Source organism: Vespula vulgaris, chromosome 6 (genome assembly GCF_905475345.1).
Source record: "Vespula vulgaris chromosome 6, iyVesVulg1.1, whole genome shotgun sequence".
NCBI classification, from domain to species: domain Eukaryota; kingdom Metazoa; phylum Arthropoda; class Insecta; order Hymenoptera; family Vespidae; genus Vespula; species Vespula vulgaris.
This window is the reverse complement of record NC_066591.1, coordinates 9,048,884-9,059,106: the sequence shown is the minus strand read 5'-3', so window position 1 is coordinate 9,059,106 and position 10,223 is coordinate 9,048,884. Positions and strand designations below refer to the sequence as shown.

Sequence of the window (10,223 nt, the reverse complement as noted above, 5' to 3'; positions counted from 1 at the left end):
ATCGGACAATGATTCGCTTTTGCATTGAAATACGAAGAAACCTTTTCCCCTAACTTAACATCTCGATTAGTAATGTCATTGATTAATATCAATCTTTTACGGAAATTGACTCGAATTATTGCGATAATGTAGCCAGTAAAGTATATCGTTTAACGAGTGAATGACATTACTGATATGATTATTATATTATCTAAAAATTGAGTTATACGCAATTAACTATTAGCAATTAAAGAATACAATAATAAATATATTTCAATATTCGATATAATAAATTTTACACAAAATTTTAGTCGAACTTTTAATAAATTTGCCTGGAATGTATATTTATGTGTCTTAATACTGAATGAAGAATTAACCTGAGGTATCAGGTTAATTCGTACTTTTAATCAAGATTTTTAAGTTAACGAAATTAATTTGAAATCCTGTGACACACTAAAAATATTCAAATGTTATGAATTGAAGGAATGGGAAATGTCAACTATAATTTCAGTTTATACTTGTAACACCATCACATAGATTTACGGACATCACACGCAGATATCACTGAGAATGAATACAAACCAGGTCGGTAGAATTTCCTGATACGTATTCGTTCGTTTGTTTTTTTCAAACGATATGTCATCTCCGCGTGGCGTAGCCTTATCTTCCTTTCTTCAGAAATCAAACGCAAAAGATTTTTTCTTTTGTTACGCGGAAAATCATTTCGAGTTAGCTTAACCATTGATAAAGCGCGAATTACCTCGTATCCTACGTGTCCTACGAATCGTCTGATACATCACAAACTCGACGTATGACGTTTTAAGTTGGTCGGAGGATTTACTGAACGACTAAACTCTAATATCTACAAATTCGTATAGTCTCGAAATGATCGAAGGGATTAAACAAGATTTTAAAATATCGTCCTTTCCGCAAGAAGCTTTCTATTCCTTTTCTCTCCATATTTGCAAAATTGTTTTTATACAAAAGCACTGCTTTCTTTACGCATAAGTTCAAAGACGCAAACAATCAGATAACGACACCTACAAGCATTTATGGAATTAATCGTCGCTTGTATCAGTACTTTACGGTTTCACGTTAAATATTGATATCAAAAGAATTCATGATATTGTATCGATTACGATTCAAACGAAATATGTGATACTTCTAGAGCAGGAGGTAGGTAATTAAAAAATCAAAAGACGTTCATTCCTTTCACAAAAAAGAAAATAAACCTGATCGTGCGTATCACACGATATCACACGACAAAAGCAAAGTTCTATTTCTATTTTAATTAAAGTTTCTAATTATTAGATGAATATTTTTCAACATTTTTAATCGGTAATTTAAATAAATTAATGGTCATCATTAATAATGAATTATCAATACGTGGTATAAGTGGTAGGTATTAAACCGATTGATACAAAAACTATAAGAATTTTAATTGAAACAATTGTGGGCGTAATAATTTATTATTATTCTAAAAAGGTAGATGAGAATTTACAATAAATCCTGACGCAACACTGACACGACATTTTACTATTTATTATATATTAACCATTTATACCACGTACTGATATTTAACTACAAATACTAATGAAAACATTTATTGAATACTATTAATTTTGATTGTCTCTATACTCTGCTGTATCTCTTTCGCTCTTCCTTTTTCTTCTATGAACTGGAAGAACGAAAACGTAATGAAATAAGTGAAGTTAACGATCCATCTCACTTATTCTCATACTATTTCCGTATACTTTCTCGTATTCGTTTTCTTCTTTCATTTTATTTTTGTTTCACTTCGACCCTTACTCACATGCTGAAGGAGTTTGGTTTAAAACATTTTTTAAATTACGTGTAAGTACTCACATATAAGTGGATACGTCAGAAACAAAATTAGCACCTTTAGTTTCGACATTATAAAGTTTGGCTACATTGGATGGTCATACATATGTACATGTAGTTGTATATGTTTGTATGTATTAATATTAATGAATAACTATAACGGACCTGTACCCATAACGTCTATAATACAGATGTAAATATTTAGCAAAAAGTTTAAATTAACCCTTTGCATTCGGCGCTCACTCGGACGTTCGGAGTTTCGAATGATTTACTCATATTTAATTTAGACGAATTTGCAAACGTTGTAGAACATATACTTGTGCAAAAAAATCAGTATTTTGTTCCTTATAATATTCTCGATAATACGATAAGTTTTGAAGGAATTTGTTTATATCATTTACATTGATATCGTTATTTATAAAAATTCCTCGTTTTCTGATCGTTCTGGGGGAACATCCGAGTGCGAAGGGTTAAAGAAAAATTAAAAAATAAATTAAAATAAAAAGAAAAGAAAGAAAAGTTAGAATTGAAAAAGAAGAAAAAGAAATTACTACCAAAAAGAAAAAAACGAAAAAGATTACAAAATAAATTAGAATCAAAAGAAAGATTAAAATCTAAAAGAGGAAAAGAAAATTAAAAAAAAATTAAAATCAGAACAAAGGAAAACAGAAAAGGAATTAAAAGAAAGAGATTAAAGGGAGAAAAAAGACAAAGAAGGAAAAAACAAATAAACATGCATTGGGAAATTGTAACGATCCATTTCATATTTATTCCGAGTGAGTGATATCTGTCTGTAACGGGCGTAAATCTACGCGATGTCGGTGTTATAACTGCAAACTGAAATGTTAGTCGATATTTGCTATTCCTTCAATTATCTACGACATTTGAATATTTTCAATCTGCCACAGAATTTGATCTTAATTTCAGTGACTCAAAAATCTTGATTAAAAGCTCGAATTAACCTGATACCTCAGGTTAATTCTCTAATCAGTTTTGCTACACAGAATATCGATAAATCGTTTATTGAAATATATTTATTATTATTATAACATTTAATTAGATATAATTAATTACGTGTATGATAATCTATATGTAATATAATGATCCTATCAGTAATGTCATTCATTCACATTGTTAAGCAAGATAAATACCTTTGACTATATTACTGAAATAATTCGAATTAATTTCCATAAAGGAATGATATCAACCAATGACATTACTAATCAAGATATTAAGTTAGAGGAAAAGGTTTCTTCGTATTTCAATGCAAAAGCAAATCATTTTGCGATTGTTTGGAGAAGAGATTATGATCAATAGTTTGAACGGCGCGACAACGGTTGATTCTCCTTCCATGGATCATGATCCTTTTCATAGATTATCGTACATAATGGCCCGTTTCAAGAGTGCATCGGTTTCGTTAGGTCCTAATAACGATTCGCAGACAGAAATCCATTAAACGCTTCACTATTTGATCATATGGAATATGAACATTGGATATCTTTATATATCCAGCATTCTTCAAATGATGTAGAACTGTTTTGTGACCGATGGTTGGTTCCTAGTCTATGTCTTGCACCACTACATCATATCTTCCGTATTGGAAACGTTTGATGTAACCATGTGCGATGTCCATTTATAACGCATCGATTCTAAATTTTTTCAAGAGTTGGATTGGCATTATTCTTTTCCTCGTAATAAAATTTCAAAATACATCTTCTTTGTTCTATCTCACTTATAAGGCGTGATAACTTTTAAACAAATACACGAATTCGAAAAAACCTCTCGAAAAATATTCCACAAAAACTCAACTTTCAAACGCGCGGCGCTTGATAACCGCTTGATAAAGCGCTTGATAAAAATTGATTGTTGGACATTACTAAAGTTATGAACCCGGAATAATGTCATCAGCCAATATAGGAATACGAAGAAACATTTTTCCCGAATTAACTCGACCTAAATAAGGTAGGGACATATAAAATGGAATGACAATTAGGTTTCACCCATTTTTTTAAATTAAAATTATGCGTATCTGACATCGTTGCTTTTCCACCGACTACTCTACTCTTACGGTTATTACTGTGTCTACGCGGGACTATTCCTCGTGCATACAATTCAAGGTTATCATCTATTTCATTTTGTCATTATATATGCTCACTAGCGGAGTTATTATGCGTAGAAGAAAAGAAGCTATATGCGAAACGCGTGATGTGCCAGAGGAATAAAAAAAAAAGGAGAATCTGAAATAATTAATATCTAGAAAGTAGAGTTGCTTTTATAGCTTTTATATATCTTTCTCTAATAGTTGGAACATTTCTAATAATTGTTCCCCTGGTTCTTTATTCAATATTATATCAATATTATCATTCGTACCTTTCTGAGAAGCATCGATATCACTACAGGAGTTGATGCATCTTTGGCAAGTCTTGCCGTTTCTTTTTGTAAATCCTGAAATAATTCAATTGCGAATATACATTACACCATTGCCATACAAGTGGTTGATTGTGTTCGTCACTTTTGAAAAAGCAAGTTTGTCAAACCTCCGGCAACACCAAACAAGTAACATAGGTATATTAGATTTCCAAAATTTAATGCATAGTTTAAAATACAAATAAATTCGAAAGAAACATATCGATAATTTTTGCAAGCTTAAGTGCTCCAATTGTTACAGAAAGACTTGGTCCTACAAAAGACGATCAACTTTCTTGACATTCATCTGTCGCAGCCTCACAATTTCTTTACACTTCCGGTACGCCACGCGCTTCGCGTATAAACTCTTTTTCTTTTCGATCAAGAACTGTCTGTAATAAAATATAATAACAGAAATTAGGAAGCTTTGTAATTCTCTCACAGAAGTAACTTTTACTTCTATAATAAAAAGAAATTGATAAAGGTTATAGATATATAAAGCATACGATGTGAAATAAAAACTATCTTTCTTTAATAAATAGGAAAGTGTTTGGTGAAAGAAAATCTGGCCCATTGGTCCTTGATTGACCAAAATGACCAGTCTTTCTCTTGTGAGAGGCATCTACACAAGCGATTGATGCACCTTTGGCTGTGGCAAGTCTTGTCGTATCTCTTCGTAAATCCTGAAATAATTCAATTGCGAATATATATTACGCCATTGCCGTACAAGCGGTTGATCTTAAACATTTTCAATAGACTTACGGACGGTGTTTCCAGAAGGATTATAGATTGACATGTAAATCCTGCATAGGGTAGACTAGTCGTTTTTGAAGAACCAAGTTTGTCAAACCGTCGGCAACATCTAATATGTAACGTAGGTATATTTGATTTACAAAAGTTAATGAATAGTTTAAAATGGAAATAAATTCGAAGGAAAAATACCGATAATTTTTGGAGGCTTAGATACTCTAATTGTTACAGAAAGACTTGATCCTACAAAAGACGCTCTACTTTCTAGATATTCATCTGTCACAGCATCATCATTTTTTTATTCTTTCGGTGCGTATATACGCTTCGCCTATAGCTTCTTTTTCTTCCTTGTTTAATAACTGTCTGTAACAAAATATAATAACAGATATCAGGAAGACTTTCTTATTCTTCAGAATTATCCCAAATTCTCAGTAGCAACTTTTCCTTTTATAATAAGAAGAAATTAATAAAGGTTATAAATATGTGAAGTAATGTGTAATAATATAAAAATTAACTAACCTTCTTTAATAGATTTGTAAGTGTTGCTTGTTAAAAGAAAGTCCGGTTCTTTGGTTTTTGCACCGTGCGATTCCCCGGAGTTACACTTATCTTCCATATCTTTCAACTTGTCGGCAGATGACAATATTAACATTAAATCGCACTAGTTTCTAATCTTAAATTATATACATAAATAATAGTCGCGAGAAAAAACAATAATAAAATTAACAGTAGAAATCAGTACAAAAGCAACCATCCCAGTTATGTAAGATTATAACTGACAATAATTGTTGAAACCTAGTTCTTCTACCCTTTTGCGTCACATTCCTTATTCAAATGTTTCCTAGCATTCTACCGGCTAATGAATAATGACATCCGATATAATTTTGTTAATGTTAAACAATTAATTCGCCGCGCGATTATCGAAAGGCGAGCTTCCATCAAGTATTTCGAGCAAGGTCGAATCGAAGAACGAAGAAGATACATTTGAATATTTTATTACAAGAGAGATAATGATGCCACTCCGGCTCTTAAAGAAATTTCTGACATTTATTGACCAATCCGTTATCAATGGACGTTGCACAAAGCTGTATCAAACGTTTCCAATATAGATGGTATCATGTAAGTGATGCAAATGATGCTGTCAAGGAACCAACTGTACACAAAACAGACATAAATCATTGAAGAAGAATAAAAATCCAATGTTTGTGTGCCGCATGATTAATTAATGAAACATTTAATGGATCATATTTTTATTTGCAAATCGTTACTAAAACGGAACGGAACGGAACTGAAGCATTCTTGAAAGGATCCATGAAGCACAATTCTGGGTGAAATTGATCATGACCTATGGAAGGGGAGATTCAACCGTTGCCGTCCGTTCAAACTATTAATTATGATCTATACTCTAAACAATCGTAAATCGTAACCGCTTTTGCATTAAAATGCAAAATAGGAAAATAAAAAGAAACTTTTTTCCCTGACTTAATATCTTAATCAGTAATGTCGATAATTAATATCACTCTTTTATGAAAATTAACTCTATTTATTACAATGATGTAATTAAATGTATCACGTTTAACGAATGATTAACATTACTAATTTGATTGTTATATCATATAAAAATTATCTTACACCTAATCAACTATATCTGATTAAACAATATAATAGTAATAAGTATATTTCGATATATGATTTAATAAATTTTACTCGAATTTTTAGTCGAATTTCTAACAAATTTACTCGATTCTATATTTTTGTGCCTCGTACTGCTTAGAGAATTAACCTGAAATATTCCGTTAATTCGCATTCTCAATCAAGTTTTTTAATCAAGCTAATGAAATTAAAATCAAATCGTACAGCCGATTAAAAATATTCAAATATTGTGAATAATTAAAGAAATAACAAATATTCGGTTAAAAGTTGGGTTTACATTTGCGACATCGTTATTACAACGACTCACAGAAATTAGATACAGATATCACTCGATATAAATATGAAATATATCCGTACAATTTCCCAATACGCATTTGTTTGTAATATTTTTCTTTTTTGTCTTCTTCATTTTTTTTTCCTTGAATTCTTTTCTCCATTTTAATCCTTTTTTCTGATTTTCCTTTTTTGATTATTCTAATTCTTTTTCCACCTTTTTTCCTTTTTTTGAATTTTAATCTTTTTTTCGATTCTAATTTCTTTTTTAATTTTTTGCGTTTTCTCCTTTTTGGTATTAATTTCTTTTTTTTTTCTTTTTCAATTATAATTTTTCTTCCTTTTCTTTTTATTTTAATTTATTTTTTAATCTTTCTTTATCCCTTCGCACCCAGACGTCCCCACAGAGCTCCCCATCAGAAAAACAGAAATTCTTACAAGTAACACAAGATATCAATGAAACTGACGTAATCGAATTCCTTCAAAACTTATCGTACTACCGAGAATATTATAAGGAACAAAATATTGATTTTTTTGCAAAAGAATATTTCTTCAATGTTTGCAAATTCGTCTAAATCAAATATAAATAAATCAATTGAAGCTCTGAACGTTCGAGAGGACATCGAAAGCAAGGGGTTAATTTTAACTTTTTCTAAATATCTACATGTATACAGATGAATACAAAGGCAAATTATAGTTATACATCAATATTAATACGTACACACACACATGTATATATGTATTTTTATGATTATACACACATATACACACTTATATACTTATACATATATATACATCTATTAACCCTAAATACATCCTACATATAGAGAGGTTTTCCGTTTAAACATTCGTAATAATTAAAACATATCAACACATGTTCTGTATGTGTATCTCTACATGTGTGTGTGTGTGTGTGTATAGGGTTAATTAATCTGATTCACACATTCACGAGTATAAAGATAAATAGAAAAAGAAGATGAAAATACAAATGTAAATTCACTTATATAGATACATTCGCGTCGTTAAACGATCAAACGTAATGATTTGGACGTAATTTTAGATATAATTGAATATTTACTTTTGCTTAATCCTGGTCCCGTCTGAAAAGAATAAAGAAAATTGAATTGATGTACGTACGTATAAGAGAAAATATTATATAAATTTATCTCTGGGTTGATTAAACAAAAATAAAATGTAATGATTTTACGACAGGATAGCGAACATAATTCTATCTCTTTCTATTGATAATTGTAATTAAGCAAGTTATCGTTTAATAATAATTTTGCAGAATGGTATTCAAGATAAATTTTAGCATATAATATTATATCACGATTGATCGAATGAAATTTATTTTTGTAACTATTCTGAATAATTGCAAAATGAGTCGGTTTTCTGATTTTGTGCAACATGATATAACGGGAATATGGGATGGATTTGCGGAAAACCAATATTTACAGTCATTGCTTCCACAGCAATGAAATTATAATATTGTAATATTATAATATGATGAAAAATTTATAGCAGAATTTTAAATTTCATCGCTATTATTATTACTCGTTATTGTTAAAGGAAAGAAATGAAAATTACTTACGGCATTGCTAGGAATCCATGCTCGTTCTTGCTTATATTACATATGTGTTTAAACAATGTGAGCATTCCGGTCATCTCGTTACGTCCTGGACATTAAACGAAATATTAAGTTCTTACTTAATTTCATTTCTTTCCTTGAAAATTGGTTTCATTAAAAATAAAACATCATTATTCTTTACCATGTGGATCAATCAAGCACGCTCACGGTAGTCAAGGAAAGATACTTTCAGTGCTCTTCAGACATTCTTATTTCGTGTTAATTCCGTATTTTAGTTTTATGAAAACTTTTAATAGTTTCTCCCATCGCCGCGATCTTGTGAGACACTGTTAACACAGTCGTTTAGGAAGAAAAATTATAAATAAGTACGTATTTACATGTACAGATGAATATCATTTGTTATTATTATTTCGATCGATCTGGTTCATAAATTTTTCTAAGAATAAATAATAAATAATAAGCTTCATATAGATCGTATTTCGACATGAGGCGCGTCATTTAAAGGATAATATTAATGATGATAATATTAATAGGACATATTTAAATGGTCGAACACTTTTAAATTACTCTTTTCGAATAATTGGTAATTATTCCAATTACACGATCTAAACGTTGACAGAGCATGCTTAAAAAAACTCTATTAAAAGATTTTGATAACTTTAGTGTTTTATCTTTATTAAAAATACTTCAAAGTCTTTCAAAATGTTCGATAAATCTTTCGATATACTTTCCAAATGTTCTAATTATTTATGGAAAAATTTGGACCAACATTCAGAATTTTATTTTAACTTTACATAGAAAAAATGTCAGAATCTCCTTGAAACTTTTTCAATATTGCACGAACTTTTTCGTATCGTGCAAACGTTACGAAATATCCGTTTAATAATTGAAACCACAACAACTGAAATGTTTAATCAAAGATCCATACGATTCGTTGAGAACGTTAAGGGACCTTTCTATTTTTCTTCTATTTTTCATTTTTCTGTTCTCTTCGTCAATGAATTAAATCATGTATCTCTGTTCCAATTGATTAACTAATCGGCAGAGGAACGATTGAACTAGTGTCAAACCAGCAAATTAGCTAGTATCGTGGATTTCTCAAAGGATATTTTCATCGGGGATTACGAAACAGGATAGAGCTACGCAACAGTTGGCCATATATACGATTATTATAATACGACATATAAATGTATAACAGAAATATCCTAATTCAGATAACTCTAATTATATTTTCCTCTCTCTTTAATATTATGCGATAATACGTCAAAGACAAATTACAGATAAAATAAAATATAATATAATAAATGTAAAAGAATAGATAAAATATAGTATAAAGTAATAATAAAGAACTATGCAATTTTCTTTAGTACATTATAAATTGCTATATCGTAGTATCGTAGTATTGGAGACAAAGTATAAAATAGTGTATAATGTAGCGTCTCCAATATAACTCATATATACATATATAAAATTATAGAATTTTCTATAGCGAGACGTACAAAAAATTTTTAAATCTATGAAAATAAATCCTTGAGTTATGTATTAAATGTTAATATTAAATTCAATTATAATTTATTATACCAAGGCCATGAAGTGTAGAACGTCGGCGATTCTTAACGTCACTTTCTAATTTTTTGGCATTTCTCAGCTACTTCCGTTTGCACACTCGTCTTCCTTTTTAAATCGTTTTTCATCTTTTGGAATCTGTTAGCACTGGTCACATTAGTGTCTC

At 30.0% G+C, this 10,223-nt stretch overlaps 2 long non-coding RNA genes across 2 annotated transcripts; both read right to left on the bottom strand.

Annotated features, from left to right (window-relative positions):
• Positions 1–4,777: 4,777 nt before the first annotated feature.
• Positions 4,778–5,856, bottom strand: LOC127064432 (uncharacterized). Its single transcript, XR_007781721.1, has 4 exons — positions 5,497–5,856; positions 5,170–5,340; positions 4,990–5,089; positions 4,778–4,910 (listed from the first exon to the last, which is right to left on the bottom strand). It is a non-coding gene; the product is annotated as an uncharacterized LOC127064432 (long non-coding RNA).
• A 100-nt stretch (positions 5,857–5,956) lies between these two features.
• On the bottom strand, positions 5,957–8,707 carry LOC127064858 (uncharacterized). The gene is made up of 2 exons (XR_007781852.1): positions 8,495–8,707; positions 5,957–8,003 (listed from the first exon to the last, which is right to left on the bottom strand). It is a non-coding gene; the product is annotated as an uncharacterized LOC127064858 (long non-coding RNA).
• Between the last annotated feature and the right edge of the window lie 1,516 nt (positions 8,708–10,223).